The 20,403-nt window shown below is 38.2% G+C and overlaps 1 protein-coding gene across 15 annotated transcripts in view; it reads right to left on the reverse strand.

The window, feature by feature from the left end:
- Positions 1-20,403, reverse strand: part of DYM (dymeclin) — a 344,551-nt gene that overhangs the window by 59,210 nt on the left and 264,938 nt on the right. The gene's annotated exons all lie outside the window — the stretch shown is intronic.

Consider the following 20,403-nt stretch of genomic DNA (forward strand, 5'->3'; position numbering starts at 1 on the left):
CATTTAAAAGGTAACACAAACTCTTCCAGATGATTTTTGTCAAGAATCTTTAGAATTAGGTTTATCACTTACTAAAGTATTTGAGTGAAAGTCTTTTGAATTCAGATGGTCACAATTAGGAATCAAACATAATAAATTATAGACTTGTCAACTTGACAGGAAATTTGGGGCTTACTCAGCCCCTCACTTACTAGATCCTTATTGGCACTCCCATCATGGCATTGCCCTAAATCATTAGACTCCCACAGTGTTAAGTGGTGGTTGGGTCTTACCAAGTCCAAGAAAAGTGCCTAATTCAGGAACATGACTTCAATTCTCTATATTGTCATTTCAATCATTCTACTTACAGATAAATAGCCTATTGTTTTGTTTCTTTTCTCAGTCAACAGCCTTTGGGAATCTAAACATGAAACAGTTACAAGACAGTAAAAACAATGAACAAATCTCTTGAAGAAAGAACAGGGAAAGAACAAAAATAGAGGTAAATACAATAGACTTTCCTTTTCCTCTTGAGTTTTCTAAATTATGTTCCAAAGTTGTAGCAAAAAATCGTAACATTGTCTGATGTGAATGTATAGAAGGGAACAGCTAAGACAATTATATTACAAACCAGGGAGGGCCAAGAGACTTAAAGCCAGAAAGGGTTTCTACTTTTCTCTTGAACTGTTAAATGTCAACAATACTAGACTGTGACAAGTCATGTATGTATACTGTTCACAGCAAATCTACACAGAGATCCACACAAAAATACCATGCATACATCAAAATAGAATTCTAAAAAACTATTCCAGTATCTGTAGGAAGGCAGAAAAACAAGACACATATGAAAAAGAGGGAACAAACAGAAAACAGTAAAATGGCAGACCTAAACTCTAATATATCTATCAATAATTGCATTAGTTGCAAATGGTCTAAATAATTAAAACCAAAGATTGGCAGAGTGGATAAAAAACACAACTATATGCTACCCACAAGAAATTTTAGATAGAACTCACTTCAAATATAGTTAGGTCTAAAACAGAAGGATGGAAGATGATATACCATGTAAATATTAATTGAAATAAATTAATTTGATATATTAGTGACAGATAAAGTATACCTCAAAGGCTATATGGCAGTCAGCCTGGGTGGCTCAGCGGTTTAGCGCCACCTTCAGCCCAGGGCGTGACCCTGGAGACCCGGGATCGAGCCCCATATTGGCTCCCTGCATGGAGCCTGCTTCTCCCTCTGCCTGTGTCTCTGCCTCTCTCTCTCTCTCTGTGCCTCTCATGAATAAATAAATAAAATCTTAAAAAAAAAAAAAAGGCTATATGGCCTACAAAGTAAAAAATAGGTACTATCTGGTGCAGCAAATAAAAAGCTATGGTTATCCCCATACAATATATCTCTGCCTGTACAGTGTATACAAAGTTTAATGTCTAACATTCAACCAAAATGTACAAGACAAAAACAAGTTAAAACAACTCACATTTAAGAGACAAAGCAATTGGCAGTACTAGATCAAGAGATACAAAGATGATAAAAATATCAAACAAGAAATTTAAAGGAACTATGCTTTATAAAATCTATTATGAACCTACATATGTTTGGATTGATGGGGAATTTTAGTGGAGTTGAAAACTATAAGAAACTGACAAATGTAAATGCTAGAAGATAAAAAATACATATTATTAGCAGGAAAGAACACATAAATGGGTTCAACAGTGGACTTAACAGAGTCTTGAAGAGGTAATGGCTGAGCAGTAAAATAATGAAAGAATCAAATGATGGTCCAAGAAGCTCAGAGAATATCCCCCAAATCTACCCAAAATAAAACAAAAAAACACACATGTAAGTACATCATCTTAAACTCTGCAAGCCAAAGACAAAGAGAAAATCTTGAAGGCAGCCAGAGGATTCTATAACTAGCAAAGATATCCTCCAAATGTGAAGGTGAAATAAAGATTTTTTTTTCATAGTAAAATAAGCTGAGATAATGTATGAGACACCTGTACTCTAAGATATGTTTCTTTAGGCAGAATGAATATAAAACCAGTTTGGGGATGCCTGGGTGGCTCAGACAGTTTAAGCATCTGCCTTTGGTTCGGGTCATGATCTTAGGGTCCTGGGATCGAGTTCTGCAGCTGGCAAGGAGTATGCTTTGCCCTCTGCCTTTCCTTCTGTGTTCATAAATAAATAAATAAATAAATAAATAAATAAATAAATAAATAAACAAATAAATAAATAAAATCTTAGAACAGATTGGACTGTAGATCTACACAAGGAAATAGACATTTTTATTTGTAATCATTCTGAAAGAAAAGTTTTTTATTTTTATTTTTTTAAGATTTTAAAAAAATTTATTTACTCATGAGACAGAGAGAGAGAGAGAGAGAGAATGGCAGAGACACAAGCAGAGGGAGAAGCAGGCTCCATGCAGGGAGCCCAATGTGGGACTCGATCCTGGGACTCCAGGATCATACCCTGGGCCGAAGGCGGCACTAAACTGCTGAGCCACCCGGGCTGCCCAAGAAAACGGATTTCAAAGCAAAACAGTAGCAACAGTATTATTAGTTTATTGCATATGTAAGACACAACTTTCTAACAGGCATCCAATTTATTTGCTTCCTCATTTCTATGAGCAAGTATGCAATAAGCATGTTGTTAGATCTGTCCTTCTTTTTCTCTGGGACAGATTCCAGGAGAGGGATTGGTGAAAAAACTGTATTTGTATTGTTAATGGATGTTGCTTAAAGAGCAATGACAATACATGGATGCTGACAATATAGGAAGCTTCTTGCCCTCATTCTCACCCGCATGTATAATTATTCCGTTTAACATTCACTGTCTGAAAGAGTCATCACTTCTGGATAGTTAGGTCAAAATTTCCCAAAATGAGAAAGGATTCATCAATTCTTCCAAGTGATTCATATATTCTGAGTGACTCTAGGTTCACAACTGCCATCTTTTTTTTAAACATTTTTTTTTATCACTATGTACTGTTTCTCTTAATTCATGTTGTTTATTTTAGTAAAGTGTATGTTTTACTAATATTGCTATGCCATCTTCATTTTTTTATTTGCCAGGTTATCTGTAACTTCCAAGCCTTTAATTTTCAAACTTTCTGTGTTACTGAAAACACATATAGTTCAAAGCAACTATATAGCTAGGTTTTATGATTTGTAGATCTAATCTGATGTTTCCAAATGTTAAGTGAGTTTAATTTACTTACATTTGTTGTTACTGTTGGTACCTTTCGATATATTCCTACCATCACGTTTTGTGACTTTTATTTATTTTTATTTTTTTATTTATTTATTTTTTTGTTTTGTGACTTTTAAATCATTACTACCTATTGCTGTGTAACAAACTGTTCCAAAGCTTAGCTGCTTAGAATAGCAATCATTTGTTTTGCTAATAATTTGGGTGAGGCTTGATGGGGACAGCAGGTCTCTGCTCCATATGGCTTCACATGGGGATGCTCAACTGGAGGTTAGAGGATCTCCTGGTATGATAGCTCGCATGGCTGGCAAGTTGGTGCTGGCTTGTGATGAAGAAGGGAGGTCGAGCTCGGGGTGGGGACCAGGGTCTTTGATTCTTCTACACAGAGTCTCTTCTGGGTGACAAGAAGTTCTTCATAACATGAAGGCTCCAAGAGATCTAATGATCTATTATTAAACTTTTGTTTAATTCCCAAGGAAAATTATCAAATAACTTGTAATTATAACTTACAAGTTATTTGAATCTTCAAGTTGCTGCTATGATTGAATCAGATTCTGGTGCAGGTACCTACCAAGAATGGCAATAAGCAAATGAAACCCTTTATGTTTCTTTTCTTTTTTTTTTTTTTTAAGATTTATTTATTCATGAGAGACAGAGAGAGAGAGAGAGAGAGACAGAGATACAGGCAGAGGGAGAAGCAGGCTCTATGCAGGAAGCCAGATGTGGGACTTCAGCTCCATGATCACACCCTGGGCTGAAGGCAGCACTAAACTGCTGGGCCACTGGGGCTGCCCTATGTTTCATTTTTAAAAAGCATTACTGGGTAGTAATCACTACTTGTGAAAAGATGAAAAATTAGCATGAATTTGATTAGTTTCTTTACAATTACAAAATCATCCAAATCTCAGTATTTAAACACACCTAAATGTTATCTAATCACATCACCATCTGGGTGTCAGAATTTCAAATGGTATTTAGAAAGGTTGCTATTTGATTTTTTTCGCATGAAGATTAAATGAGGTAGCATTTATAAAGCCCTTAAAATAGTGCATAACACAGTAAGTACCATGTGTTTTCTTAAAATAATGTATTTGAAAGAAGAAAAATCTTAGACACTATAAAAAGATAAATGCTTTTCCAAAGTTGATAAATTAATTCAATTACTGTAACTATAAAGAACTTAGAAATCACATTTCTTAGAGTTTAATATGTGCCCCAGATCCCATTCCCATTACTTTATAAAACTTAAAAAAAATTTTTTTTTTCATACAACTAGTCCCTTAAGAGGAGATGTATAGGAAAAACTGACTTACATTTATGGAATAACATAAGGTTTTATAAAAAGACATGTTTTAAAAACCAACCATGTTTCCCCTGTATTGTGTCAAAATTAGCTTTTCCAGAGATAAAATCTGATGGCTCACTGGTAGAGAGCAAAATACGTGGAGACTATCACATCTTTTTCATTCTCTCTCTATCTCTCTCTTTTTTAGTACATACAGCTTTCATTTCAGAAATGGATCCCAGATCACATTTTCTACTCCAACAAAACAAAACAACAAAACAAAAAAACCCACCCAAAACCAAAGCATACTTATTTTGTTGTAGAAAATTTCAAATGTTAAAACAAAGACCCTTAAAAAATGGTCCATTTTCAGACATTTCTGATGGTTTTTTGTCCCTGTTGGTAATGAACACTGAACAAGTTCTGTACTAAGTTTGATTTCATGTCTAACAGACAAGCTGGCAATTATGACAGGGTCTTACCCCGTCCAGAGTACTCACGGTTGCCTCATTATATAAACTTCCTTTTCCTTTTAAGAGAGAATTGATACAGTTAAAAATTTCAAATCATTTATTTTTAGTTTCCTTAAGAGAAGCATATGTATTTTGTTTGTATTAGTTTTGGGGGCATTCCAAGAGAGTTGTCTAAATTTCCTGCATTTTCAGCAGAAAATAAAACCTTCAACAAAATTAATGGGACTTGGCCAAAGTGGGGATGAAGGGGGAGGAAATGGACAGGCAAGCCTCTTTTTAAAGTTAATGTGCAAATGGCCTTCAAAGCCAATCATTTGGTGACAGACTCCTGTTATCTTTATGTTGTTAATTTATTGGCGCATACACTAAAAAGCTTTGTGATCACGTTATTTCTAGCCAGAACTGGATTTGTCTCCAAATGTCCAGCTTCTGATAGCAAGGACTAGCTTTGTATTACCTGCAAAATCGCAGCTGAAAAATTAATCCTGTGACCAGAGGAGACAATGTGTAACTCTGATAATGTGGGGGCGGGGAGGGGGGAAGGGCAGAGTTATGGCACCGCTGTTCTTGCGTGGGAATGTAAGATGATGTGGTCTTTGTCTTTGTTCTTTGGACAGTGTCTGAACATGGCCCACAAGCCTAAACTAGAACCTTGGGAAGTCTATTATTGAAAACATGCTTACTGGTGGCAGGAAGGCTGGAGAAAGGTGGCTGCTAGGGGACACTGGCTAACTTTACATGATTTTCCATACTTGGAAAATAGCCATAGAACTCACAAAAAAGGAATGTTCTGATGGAAATCCAACTCAATTGCAGCTCCCAACAATCACATTATCTTAGCAGGCTGCCCACACTGAGCACAAAGTGGGGTGCAGGGCAGTGCTTCTCCTCCTCCCCCAGCCCTCCCACTGGCAGAGAGTGAGCATACATCCCAGAGCCTTGAGTTTTCTGTTTTGTTTTTTTAAAAATTTAATGTTCTGCCTTAAGAATTAGTGCTCATTTCCATCTTTCTTCAAAATATACTGGTGTTTTATTATAAAAAGAACTACTCTTTCACATCCTACGAAAAGTAATATCTGAGTAAAACAACTCTCTAGGAAAATATATCTTTTTTTTCTTATAATGGCTTTGACATTGTCAAAAGAGAGAGGAGAGCTCCCCATTATAGTCTCAGTTCTGCCATTAATGACCTGTGTGACCTTTGCTAAGTCACTTCACCTAAGTGGAAGTTTTTCATTTGCAAAACCAAGTGCTTATATGGGATTAAAAAAAAATCCTTTGCTATTCTTAAGTCTCAACCTCCAATGAAGATTGTAGAAAATACTGAATTTAGAAAGCAAATTTGATTAGAGTAATCAAACATGTAATTAATGTAGAAAAAGCTTTAGGATGACCTCAAACTTTAGTAAAATCCAGAATTTACTTTAGATTATCCCAGCACCTTGAAGAAAGTCACTGTAACACTCAACAACCTTTGAGAAGAAAAATGTAGAAGGTGAAGTTCGAAAATAATCATTTCTGAAACCAAGGAGCCTACTGATTCTTCCATAATGCCTTAAATTTCAAGGCTTATTATCTTTGATATTGTTAATGCACAAAAGGGAAATAATCTCTACACTTGGATGCCGGTTTTTTTTAAAGATATTATTCATTTATTAATGAGAGACATAGAGAGAGAGAGGCAGAGACACAGGCAGAGGGAGAAGCAGGCTCCATGCAGGAAGCCCAATGTGGGACTCGATCCCGGGTCTCCAGGATCACACCCTGGACTGAAGGTGGCGCTAAACCGCTGAGCCACCGAGGCTGCCCATGGACCCATGGATGCCGGTTTTGTTTTGTTTTTTTTTTTTTCATTCCTTCTCTGGAAGAAGAGTCAGTGGTGCTAAGAATCACACCCAGAAGAGCTACAGTTCAGCTTTAAAAAAAAATGAAAAAGGCAAAACAGAGGTAGCTGCAAGCCAGGGGAGAGAAGCTCTGGAATGGATTCTAGTCACAGTTTTGTCATAGACTGGACAAGTCACTGCCTGGGCCTCAGCTCCTTCAAATGTAAAATGGGCTCCCTGGGGTGATGCACAGAAGCATTATAGGTGACCCAGACTGGCTTCTGCTTAGGATATGCAAAGACTGCTTCTCTTACTCTACCAGTGAGAAAAAGCCAGATAATTTAATAAATCATAAGTCTTCTTAGGGCCATCAGAGAATGATTTTGGAAAGCAGTCAAGTAAAATGAATTCTCTAGAGGGACAAGCCCCTCTAAAGAGAGAAGGAAAGGAGCATGAATACTCTCATTTTTGGCAGAGCACAGGGGGAGGACACGGTCTCCACAGAATGGAAAGAAAAAAATCAGATTAAGATTTCAATAAATTCTTTTTAAGACTTTATTTATTTATTTATTCATGAGACACACACACACACACACACACACACACACAGAGAGAGAGAGAGAGAGAGAGACAGAGGCAGAGACATAGGCAGAGGGGAAGCAGGCTCCATACAGGAAGCCTGATGGGGGACTCGATCCCGGGTCTCCAGGATCACACCCCGGGCTGCAGGCGGCGCTAAACCACTGCGCCACCGGGGCTGCCCAGATTTCAATAAATTCTTAAAGGCTACATGTGGTCTAATGTGTCAGTCTGGAAAGCTGGATCTCCAGATACAGTGGAATTTGCACTCACTTGAAAGCTCATTCCCACCAGCCTTCACCAGGTGCTCACGAGAAAGACAAGGTGTGGAGAAGGAGATGGGAAAGAGCCCTCTATCTGACCCAGCTTCCCAGACCTTCCTTCTCATGCGAGGCAAAAGCTTTAACCTATTGGGGCAGCAAACTATTGGCCCAGAGCACGAGGAAATTTCCACTGCTTCCAGGGGAGAAGTAGAAACATAACCCATCTGCCGCTGAATGAGAAGCAGGAAACTCACTTCCAGGACACCAACAGACGGATGCCTGTTCCTGCTGGTGGGGGGACTGAGCAAAAAACCCTCTAACATGGGGTTAGAGCAGCAAACCATACTGGGTGCACAATCCTATATCTGGATCCTATGCTACCACTGGGGAAGGGGCAGGAACCTCTCACTCAGGGCCAACCACAGACACAGAGCTGCCAAGATGAGAAAAGACAGGGATGCTGAGAAAGCCCTGTGACTATGACCCAGGCACACACAGGGACTCCCCAAGAAACAGGCTGGACCAGGACAATAGAAATAACCATCTCTAACTCTACTGCAGGGGCTGCTGAAAGCAGAGGTGGGTAAAGCAACACTGAACAGAACCCAGGCCGCACTCTTCATGCACAGCAACAACTACTGGGGAATGTCAAGCTAACAGTACACTAAAGACGAAACCCAAACCCAGCTCAGGTCCTAACCAGAATGAGCCAACTTCACATCAGCAGAGGTGTGCCCATTTATAGGCATATTTTTCACTCTCGACTTACTGTCCTATACATGTCTGGCATTTAATAGAAAATTGAGACATGGGGATCCCTGAGTGGCTCAGTGGTTTGGCGCCTGCCTTCAGCCCAGGGCATGATCCTGGAGTCCCGGGATCGAGTCCCACATCCAGCTCCCTGCATGGGGCCTGCTTCTCCCTCTGCCTGTCTCTGTCTCTCACTCTCTCTCTCTGGGTCTCTCATGAATAAATAAATAAAATCTTAAAAAAAAAAAAGAAGGGGATTCCCGGGTGGCTCAGTGGTTTAGAGTCTGCCTTCAGCCCAGGGCATGATCCTGGAGTCCCGGGATCGAGTCCCACATCCAGCTCCCTGCATGGGGCCTGCTTCTCCCTCTGCCTGTCTCTGCCTCTCTCTCTCTCTCTCTGTGTCTCTCATGAATAAGTAAATAAAATCTTAAAAAAAAGAAGGGGATCCCCAGGTGGCTCAGCGGTTTAGAGTCTGCCTTCAACCCAGGGCATGATCCTGGAGTCCCGGGATCGAGTCCCACATTGGGCTCCCTGCATGGAGCCTCCTTCTCCCTCTGCCTGTGTCTCTGCCTCTTGTGAATAAATAAATAAATATAATCTTAAAAAAAAAAAAAAGAAAATCGAGACACATAAAATAAATCATATGGTCCCTAAATAACAGAGAAGTGGTAGGTGCTGGGGACAGAGCAGTAATCCACACATGACCACACCTTCACACAGATTATCATTTAGAGGAGATTCACGTTGGGACGTACCGAGTCTATGGAAGCACTTGGGAGTCTTGGGGACAAAGGGAAAAGGAGGACAGCAGGGTGGTCAGGCACACAAGCTCTGGAGTCAGGCCTGGATCTGAGCCCCAGTTTTAGCATTTATTAGCTATGTGTCCTTTGGCCTCAGGTTTCTCATTTGAAAAATTAGAATATTACCTCTTTTATAGGATATGATTACATAATAATATACTTAAAAAAATCTGCAGTCTTGCTTAGCAGATATTAAATGCTCATTACACGGTAGTTACTTATTATCAATGGGAAGAGACCTGTCTAAGTTGGTGGGGAGGTAAAAGGGTGAATAATAAAGTGCATGCACAGAAAGCCTCACAGTGAAGTGGACCATGCTATGGGGAGGAAATCCAGTTTGGCTAGAAGGTCAACGTAAGGGGCTGACAAGATGTGGAACCAGATCCAACAGTCAGTTGAGTGCCAGACTTCCCTTAGCACAAAGAGGACCTGTGGGGCTCCTGCTACTTCAGAAACACCCAGGAAGAGAAGGAAAAAAACCACTGCCAGCTAAAATGTGGCCCTGGAGAAGAGATGGAGGAGAGAAGATGAAACCATTCTGGAGAGGTCCAGGGAGGGCATTCTGAAAGCCTACACAGGCAGACATTCAGACGGAGGACTTGCTACTCACAGTGCAAAAGTCACAAGATACAAGAAAGAGGGAACAGAAACTGAACTTGTGGGTGAACCCTGGAACTGCCATCCAAAATTCTGAAAAAGAACAATGGGCTGACATTTTTTAACAGAACAATACGTGGTACAAAACTATACTAGCTAATGTATTTGAAATGGCACCATACACAGAAAGATAAAAAACAGTGGTGGAAGAGCCAGAACCCAGAAACACATCCAAGGGTGTGTGGGAATTCAGTCAATTACACAGATAGGATTTCATACCTGAGGAGACAAATCACTGAGTTATAGCTCCTGGGCTGAGTAATAATTAAATAGAGAAAATGCAAAGGCTAGATCTCTAATTAATTCCTTCAACAAAAAGAATTCCAGAAGATTAAAAGGTTAAGAAATAAACTTTAAGGGGTTAGAAAAAATATAGGTAAATATGTTCATCATTTTGACCCAGAGATGGGGTAAGAGCGGCAAGGAGGCTTTTCAATGTTTTAAGAAAGAATCCAGAGTCTCTAAAGGAAAAAGCAGAGTTTTGAATACATGAAAATTTAAGTCTTTTGTGAAAAGTGGAACCTCATAAATGGAGAAGAGAGTAATAGCAACTAAGAAAAATATTAGCAACACATTCAGGAAGAGCAAAACCACATGAAGAAATTCTACAAATCAGTAAGAAAAAATATAAACAGCTAATGGCTGGGTGCTGATCAGTGACAGAGTTGCTCTTAACAGAAGAACGAAGGCCTCAGAATCATTCATAAGTGCACAGGTAAAATCGAGAAAGCAAACCAAGTCCAAAGAAAGCAGGACAGAAGAAATGACAAAAAATAAAACCCTAAATAAATCAATCAGAAAATAGAGGAAAACCGTAAGATATAGGTAAATAAGCACCTTTGTTTCTTTTAAAAGCAAACAACAAGCAGACAATACCCTAATTAGGAAAAAGGGGAAAATCACACATACAAAACACTAGGGAAGAGAAAAAGAATATAACCATCGATATGGAAAAAATTTCAATGAAAATTCTCTGGATAATTCTCTAAGAAACCTGACAATCTGTGATAAAAATGCCAAAATTTGAAATACTGATATATTAGTGAGGTCGTAGGAAAACAAAAACTCTCATGAAATGTTAGTGGGAATGCAGAATGGTACGGCCTCATTGGAGGAACATTTGGCAACGTTTAAAAAACTATAGGTGCATATGCACTGAGACTCAGGAATCTCACCTTTAGGAGGTGAATACGAAGGCAGACTTGTGCAACTGTGAGACAGCATATGCACAAGGTTGGTCATTACAGCATTTGTAAATAATGAAAGAAAACAAAATGTCCATCAATAAACTATGGTATCTCCACATAATATAATACTATGCAGGCGGGAAAAGCAATGAAGATATCTCTACACTAACAGAGAATGAGTCTGGGAGAGACCGTGAATACAGAAACGTGCCAAACAGTACATACTGTGTTATCTTTTGGGTAAGAAAGGACCTGAGGAAGAGTGTAAGAATGTGTGTGTGTGTGTGTGTGTGTGTGTGTGCACGCGCACGCATGCATGCAAAAAAATTAGAAGGATAAACTAAAAATAATAAAAGGGCACCTGGTGGCTCAGTTGGTTGAGCCTCTGACTCTTGATTTTTTTTTAAAGATTTTATTTATTTAAAGAAAAAGGATTTTATTTATTTATTCATGAGAGAGAGAGAGAGAGAGAGAGAGAAGCAGAGACACAGGCAGAGGGAGAAGCAGGCTCTATGCAGGGAGCCCGATGTGGGACTCAATTCAGGGATCCTGGGATCATGCCCTGAGTCAAAGGCAGGCACCAAACTGCTAGGCCACCCAGGGTTCCCCTGACTCTTGATTTTGACTCAGGTCATGATTTCATGGGTTGTGGGATAAGCTCTGAGTTGGACTCCTTGCTCAGCAGGGAGTCTGCTTGAGAGATTCTCTCCCCCCTCCTCCTGCTCTCTGTAAAAAGAGGTAAATAAATCTTTAAAAAATGAAAATAATAAAGAAAATAAGTTATCTACAGAGGAAGGGAGGAAACAAGGAAAAAGGAATACGGATGGAAGCAAAAGCTTTCTTTCTGTGTATATCCTGTTATAGTTTTGACTTTGGAAAGAAATTAACATTTTATATATTCCAAAATAAAACTGAATTGAGGATTTAAAAGAATTCTCTGAAAGTTGACAATAAACTGAAATGATCAGAATTGTGACATAATGATATAGACAAAGTACTTACTTTCTGTGTCCTTGGAACACAGTATTATTTTGACTTGCACATAAATACATTCTTAGTAGAACACTAGGTAGAATGTATTTTTTTGAAGTTTTATAGTGAGTATAAAAATTTATTATCAATGATAATTAATCATCTGAAGACCATAGAATGTATTCTAAGGACAGAAATGAAATATCAAACTTCATTCAATGGTCTAATTCTTAGTAGTCATTTTGGTGACAGTATTTTTAAGCCACTGATTATCTAACGAAAGTAAGGTTTTTAAGAATCAAGGTTTTCAGTGTAAGAGAGGAAATAGAAACCTAAAACCAAATAAAAAAAGAAAGCTAAAAACTTAAAATGATAAATGTGAATTTGAAATCGTAAACATTTTTGTTGTAAAAATATGTATTTTCTACTATAGTCCACTGAAAAGGCCTAGTAATGACAACTAAACAGCAATGAGAGTACCAGCTGTCAGATTATGTTCTCTAAACACCATTCAACCAAAAGAACAAGCAAACATACAAAGAAAAAAAACAACAACCCAAGTCTCCTTGAAAGCATGACTGGTGCCAGGGCTGTGGCAGAATGTATATAATATTAGTTGGGACATCCTGCTCTAGAAATCAAGAAAACTTGTAATTACTAGTGGATTGTGCTAAAGGGACACATAAGTCAACGTGATGTGATATCCAGTGACCAAAGATGAAACTTCAAAGAGCTGAACTTCAAACATAATGATATTTCTAGTAGGTGGATTAGATATTTTAGACCAACTTCCCCACCTGAGAACAGTTATAAAAGCTAGACATGTGTAGGGGATCTGGGTGGCTCAGTCAATTGAGTGGCCAGCTCTTGATTTCGGTCTGGGCCATGATTTTAGGGTTCTGGGATTGGGCCCCATGTTGGGTTCCGTGCTCAGTGAGGAGTCATCTTGAGGATTTCTCTTCCTCTCTCTTAGCTCCCCCACCCCCCGCACATGCTCATTCTCTCTCAAATAAATATATCTTTAAAAAAAAGCTAGACGTGTATATATACACAGATGCACATGCATACACTGTTTAATGGCCTCAGAAAACTATCAAAGTAAAAATTTGTGGGTTCAAGATTTGGGAAAACAGGTAAGTATAGCATTTAGGACCACTTTTCCCTTAAAGATGTTTGAAGTATAGCTGAGAGCCTTAGAAACTGAGTGGGTAGGGAAACTTAGCAAAAGGTTTGACAGGCTCACAGGAGTTAGAAGTGAAAAGGGCAAATATTGGAATTCAGGATCTACCAAAAAAGGGACTCCAGTAATTCCTTACAGATTTTATGTGGAAGTCCAAGAGGTCTGCCTGAGTTGTACAAGTGAGAAAGAAATAGACTATCCCTCAGAGAGACTCACATCTAGCTGTGAAGCATCTCAATCAGACTGGATTAAGTCCATCTGTATTTGTAATATAATTTCTAGCCTAGGCAGTTGCCACAAGCAGAAATCCCCTCTGGAGGAAGATAACACCATCCAGAGCCTCAATTAGCTCCATGATTCTTCAGATAAAATGTCGGGCACTCAATAAAAATAACCAGGTACATTAAAAGGTAAGACCATATAACCAAAAGACGAAACAACAGACAATACAAACAGGCCCACTGGGACCCATCAAATGCATGCTTTAAAGTAATTGTGCTTAAGGAGTCTTAGGACAAGACTGAGGATTCTGGCAAGGAACTGCAAAATACAAAAAAGAGCTACATGGAAAAATCTAGAAGTTAAAAATACAATAACTAATGAAGAACTTAATGGATGGCTTAAATACCAGATGAGACACAACTGCTGAGAAAATCAGTAAAGTAGAAAATAGTATTTGATAAGAAAACATCCAGAATAAAGAGAAAGGAGCACAATATTTTAGAGATCGATACTAGCTGAGAAACACATCAGGCAACAAATTCAAGAAGCATTATGAACTCTGTCATCAGGATAAATCTGACAAAAACCACTCTAAATACCTAACAGTAAATCTACTGAAAACCAAAGGCAGAATAATTTTACAAGAGGCCAAGAGGGACAGTCTGTGAATAGTCCTTCTCTCTATGTACTTAAGATATGCAGGTTTTTCTGTAAGAGTACAATACTTTACTAAAAAGTTCTTTTTTATTTTTATTTATTTAAGATTCATTCATTCATTCATTCATTCATTCATGATAAAGACAGAGAGAGGCAGAGACACAGGAGGAAGGAGTAGCAGGCTCCATGCCAGGAGCCTGACGTGGGACTTGATCCTGGGACTCCAGGATCGCGCCCTGGGCCAAAGGCAGGCGCCAAACCGCTGAGCCACCCAGAGATCCCCTAAAAAGTTCTTTTTTAAAGAATGTAATGAGTTCAAACATTTAATATATAAAACTCCCTGAGTTTAATAATGTAATTCTTTAAAAAATGAGAGAAAGAGAACTCTCTAACCTCCCAAACCCACCAATTCATTGGATAACACTGTTAAGTAAACAGACCACCAGCTTCTTACTCTAAAAACTGGAGATTAAAAGGGAGTAATTAAGCCTTTGACTTTCCTCTATGAACTGTATTTCAATTAACCCTGTCTGATAAGGAAATGTTCTAGAAAAATTACATAACGTAATTAAATACTAGAATTAAAAATCCTAATAAATGTAGAAGTAAAAATAATGTTGAGAACAAAATGCTGCAATTCTTAACTGACTCATTTGGGCAAAACTTGTCAATGGACAGAACTATGGGATGAAAGCATGAAGTGGAACCTCACAGTAGAGAAATCAGGCGGTCCCTACCTGAAACCACTGATGATTCTTAGCCTCAATAAGAGTGAGACAACTATACCTCCTAACGTGTGGAGCAAACAATGTCACCTCCTATGAAGTAACCTTGCCAAGAAAGAAGAATCTGAATTCTTGTAGAATTCAGCCTGTAGAGCTAACTTCCATTTATAGTAAATATGAGAGAACAAGTTGAACACTACTAAAGGACATGTTCAGGATGTGGAAGATTCTACAGGAAAATGGCCATTTCTGCAGCGTAATAATGGTATGAGGAGAAGAAACAAGGAGGTCACAATAGATTAAAAGATACTTAATAGATATAACAGCCAAAAGTATGAATTTTTATTTTTCATTTTTTAAAGATTTTTAAATGTATTTATTCATGAGAGACACACAGAGAGAGAGAGAGAGTCAGAGACACAGGCAGAGGGAGAAGCAGGCTCCATGCAGGGAGTCCGATGTGGGACTTGATCCCCGGTCTCCAGGATCACGCCCTGGGCCAAAGGCTGCGCTAAACCGCTGAGCCACCCGGGCTGCCCCTGAATTTTTATTTAGGACTCTGATGTTAACACTGCCGGCAGCTTTATGAGATTGCTGGAGAGATCTGTTTGTGTTGTGTATTTGATCACACCTAAGAAAAACTGCTATCTTTGTTAGGTGTAATAATCACATATTACTATGAAAGAAGATGTTATTTTAGAGATACATACCAAAATACGAAGGACTAAAATTCCAATATTTACTCTGAAATACCACAGCAAAGAAGGTTCAAATGAGAGATATATGACAAAATCTAATTGTTGAATCTACATAGTTGGTGTATCAGGGTTCGTTAAATACCTTTCATGTCGTTTGAATTTTTTTTCATAACAAATATTTAGTTTGACAAACTGAATGAAAGGGAAACTTGTCTAGGTAAATACAAATCATTCGACTTGACCTATAATCAAATTAAAAATGTGAAGAGAATAATACAAAAAAAGACTTGTCAGAGACTGTTGAAAAGGAGGGCTCCCGTGCTCATCTAGCTTTATGGGTAACGCCTTTATATCTTCAGGGAATACATAATTATTATGCCCTTTAAGCTTTTACTCATTTTATATTTTTTAAAGATTGTTTTGGGGGCCCCTGGGTGGCTCAGTGGTTGAGGAAGAGCCACCCAGGCTGCCCCTCCTCGTGGAGTTTTAAAAGGAATTTGAGAAAAGTTAAAAAATTGCTTGGTAAAGTGAAGAAAAGGGGCCTTCATTTGAAAAATGCACAATGGACACACATAACTCACAAAAGATAAAAACATTAGGATATGTTTGTTCCCTTTTGCTAGTTTAAAAATACTCATTAAAATAATAATGCTATAACTTTTTTTTATTTTTGACATTTCATATTGACATAAAGTAACAAATCTAATTCCCAGTGTTGTCAAGAAGAAAGGAAATAGGATTCTCAATAGTCCTGATGGAAGTGTAATCTAACATGACTTGTCCAGGTTTTAACATATCAATACGTACTAAAAAAGTCTTTAAAAATGCAGACTTTTCTGTGCCTGTAATTCTAATATCAGAAATTTATCCTAAGGAAATAAGACTGTGGATGTTTACTGTAAAATAATAAGAAATTCTCATTATCCCTGAATGAGTTTTCTATCACAGCTGTACCAAACCACAAGTTTGGCAGCTTATAACAATGCAAACTTATTATCTCACAGTTCTGAAGACATTCGGGTAGGTTTGGCTGTTTCCTCGGCCCTGGGTCTCATGAGGCTCATGAGGCAAGGCGTCAGCTGGGTGAGGCTCTTATCTGGAGGCTCTGGGGGAGAATCTATTTCCAAGTTCATTCAGGTTGTTGGCAGAATTCAGTTCCTCATGGCTGCAGAGCCGAGTTTCCTATTTTCTTGCTGGCTGTCAGCTGCAAGTCTCTGTTAGCAGCTTCAGGCTGCCTGCATCACATCACCCCTTCCATCTTCAAACTGGCAATGGCGGGTCAAATCCCTTGCAGGATTGAGTCTCTCAGACTTCCCTTTTGGGCATATCTCTTCTACTTGAGCTGGAGAAAGTTCTCTAATTTTAAGAGCTCCTGTGTTTTGATTGGGTCCACCTAAATAAGCCAAACTAATCTCCTGATTTTAAGGCCCATTACCTTACTTACATCTGCTAAGTCTCTTCGGCTGTGCAACTTATCATATCCATGGGTTCTGGGGATTAGGACCTGGACACTTTTCAGAGGTCATTACTCAACCACAGTTACTGAAGGGCCATTACACCTATCACAAACCCAAATGTCCAACAGTAGATGATTGATTACATAAATTACATAAATCTGGATGATGGATACCACGGAGTTATTCTAATGACGGGTATCGCACAACTTGGAATGGACTGGTAGAAGGACAGATGTGAATAAGTAGGTAATGAGGCAAGCTTAGTAATATGTTAATTGTACAGTCTAGGTGGTAGGTATGTGGGTGTTCACTGTACACATTTCTCAACTTTTCTTGTATATTTGAAAATTTTCAGAATAAGATGTTGGGGAAAAAACTAGTTAGTCCAATGATCTTCCAAACCCTACCCCTCATCAATGGTCTTCAAGCTGCACTGGGTGAAAATCTAAGTGTCTATGAGAATTCTAGCAACGCAGCAGCACATAAACTTTTGCATAAGTTTTACAAGGGGATAAGTTTCAAATAGCATTAAACATCACTTTATTTTTCAGATAATTAGGAAATTAAAATAGAAAAACAATAATATACGACGCATTTTTTGAACTGTTGATCTAAAAAACCAAATTATATCTGACACTTGAGGCATTTTTATTTTCAAAAAAGTTCGCTCTAAAATAACACATAAAACAAATGCTGTCCCAATTATTTCTTGATGGGAAACAACAAACCTACCTCACAGTTTAACAAAATTTGACAAAACCAATTCTCAGTTGTGACAAACAAAATATCAAATAACCATAGAAGAAAATGATTTTGCCAACAATAAGTGAGGGCCAAATCATGACCTGCAGCATTGTCCGAAGCACTGAGAACAGGTAATGAGGATATAAGATAAGATGCAGTCCTTGACCTTTATTTCACCTTGGGAATTATAAAATCCTGTTTAATTTTGTAAGGCAGAAATTTCTCAAAAACTTTTCTTTCAAGATACGTAAGGAATTTTACATTAAAACCTTAGTATTTTCACTTGGAAATCATATTGCAAATATAATTGAGGAATGCTCCACCTCAATCGAGACACCAAAAACTATTTTCATGTACTCAAATCAGAAGCAATTACTCTGTATCCTAAAAACTTCCCAGTTTTACGGAAATTTGGCCAGAGCTACAAAAGAGGAATACTGCCACCGTAGTTATTAATAGCCCAGGCCCTGGGGTCAACCTGACTGACCTCTGAATCCCTGTTCTACCATTTACTGCTCATGTGACCTTGGGCAAGATTCTAAACCTGGATTTATCAGCAAAACTGTTACAGTAGAGTGGAAACAAGATAATGAATATAAAACACCTAACTCAACACCTAACATGCAGTAGCAGTTACTAGATGTGACTTCTGATTATAGTAAAAGTGGTAATAACAATGAATGAAAGTTTCCTATCAGATACAGATGTACTTCAAAGGTATATGAACAAACAACTGTAATGTTTCTAGCCTACCCTTTCATGTCTATTTAAAGGGAAGTGCCTTGACAATGCTGAAATTTGAATTCTAGAACATTTGAGAGCATTGCAGTGGAATGCACTGAGCTGTGAATCTGAGATCTTTAAGAGCCTAAATGCTACTGTTATATTAAATGCCTAATTTCTTTAGGAAATGTTGTGTTCAAAAATACTCCAACTCTAATGATGAAATATAGGTGGATCCCCTGATTGAAGATAGTTTGATTTGGAACCTATTGCATTATAACTATATTCCACATAATGTCCTAAGTTGTACCTATGCTTGTCTAATGAATGGGATCAATGCCTACATCTTCCTCAAACAACTGCCAATGCTCACAATTCAGTCAAGGTCAATAGCAATGAAGGTGACTCGGTCTTCTGCTACAGTTAGAGCAATGGATCACTGAAAAAGTTGCCATGGAAACTGTCTATATGCTCAGCAGTTACCATTTAAAAACTTTGGGAGGCAATTCCATATTAAATTTTCAATTTATTTCTTGTGGTAGAAACAAATTTTAAAAGCAGTTTGAAGGTCCTTAGAGTAATGAAGAATGCTTACTACAAGAAGAGTTCCTAAAATGAGATGTCTTTAGTCTGTCATTAGACTTACATTTCAAAAAGCCTTAAAGGCATCCAAAAAGTATATAGTAAGTCAGGTTTCATCTTACTATTGTTTGTGATATAGGGTCATAATATACAAATCGTTTCATTCATTTTAATCTACTTTTGGGGAATGGAACCTAACATATAACAGAGACACGGATCTGATTTAACAATGATTCACCTCAGCATCAGGCCTAGCAATCAATGAAACCATGAGCTGGGGCTGCTTGCCATTTTGTTGTATAGTGCTGACTTCTTTGCAAGAGAAAGATGCCTAATTTTATTTTCTGGATATTCTTCCTGGAAAACGGTTTGTAGAAACAACTACCAATATGTAAAAGATAAAATCAAAATAGGATGGGAAAACTCTAATGTAGCATAAAGGAAATCCTTTTTTAGAGGCTAAGAAAAAGTTGACACTCACATAGAAACAGAGAATTAAAGGAGTCTCTTCCGTTAAAATCTACTTGGCAAGCAGGAAGGTGATTCTGCCTTTTCTTATCTTCTGTTATATATACTTCTTTAGTCTACTGTCAGTTGGAATAAGGAAAAGATTTTATTAGGAGGAAGGTACAAAATACAAGCAAAAGACATTTTATTGTAGGGTGATGAGTACAGTGTAACAAGACGATTTTGAGTACAAGTGTTAGTATCAATGTGAACAAAACTCAAATTCACTTGGCATTTCTCTTAAAAGCACAGTGACAGTATCAGGACTATAGAGAAGATGCAGGTTTTCTACAGGTTGTAGACCATTAAGTGGCCATCTAATGATAATCCTCTCCAGCCAACTGTCCTGTCAGTTTGTAAGTAGGAGAAAGGCAGTTTTATCCAAAGTCAGAGATGGTATCAGGGAGGCACTGGCACAAGCAGGACAGACTGCGCATGCTGCCTCACCACCCAGGCCCCACTATGGGCTGGGCTGGGCTGCAACACCAAACCTTTTGTAATGGATGCCACTTGCTTCACCTTGGCAAGGACGTGAATGTGCATGGCAGCAATTCCAGAACAGTCTCTACCTCTTTTCATCACTAAAGCCAACATTCAAGATCTTCCTGAATATCATTTTACCAAGAGATCACACCGGGAGCTGGGTGAGCAAGAAAGAACTTTCAAATATCTAAAGGCCTGCAAAATGTAAAATCAATTTTAGCATTTTAGGTATACTTTTTTAATAGAAGTGCCTCTCCAAGAAAACTTTTGAGGCAGCAGTTTTTCTCACTATAGGTGTCTGGTTTCTATTGAGGAAACATGACACTTTTTGAACGAATTTACTGGTTTTTATTTATTCAACAATCATTGTTAACTCCAAGTCTTTGGTGTGTCAACAAGTCAAACAGACGAATGATGGTAAACTTCTTAAAGATC

This window comes from Vulpes vulpes, chromosome 13 (genome assembly GCF_048418805.1).
Source record: "Vulpes vulpes isolate BD-2025 chromosome 13, VulVul3, whole genome shotgun sequence".
Lineage (NCBI taxonomy): Eukaryota > Metazoa > Chordata > Mammalia > Carnivora > Canidae > Vulpes > Vulpes vulpes.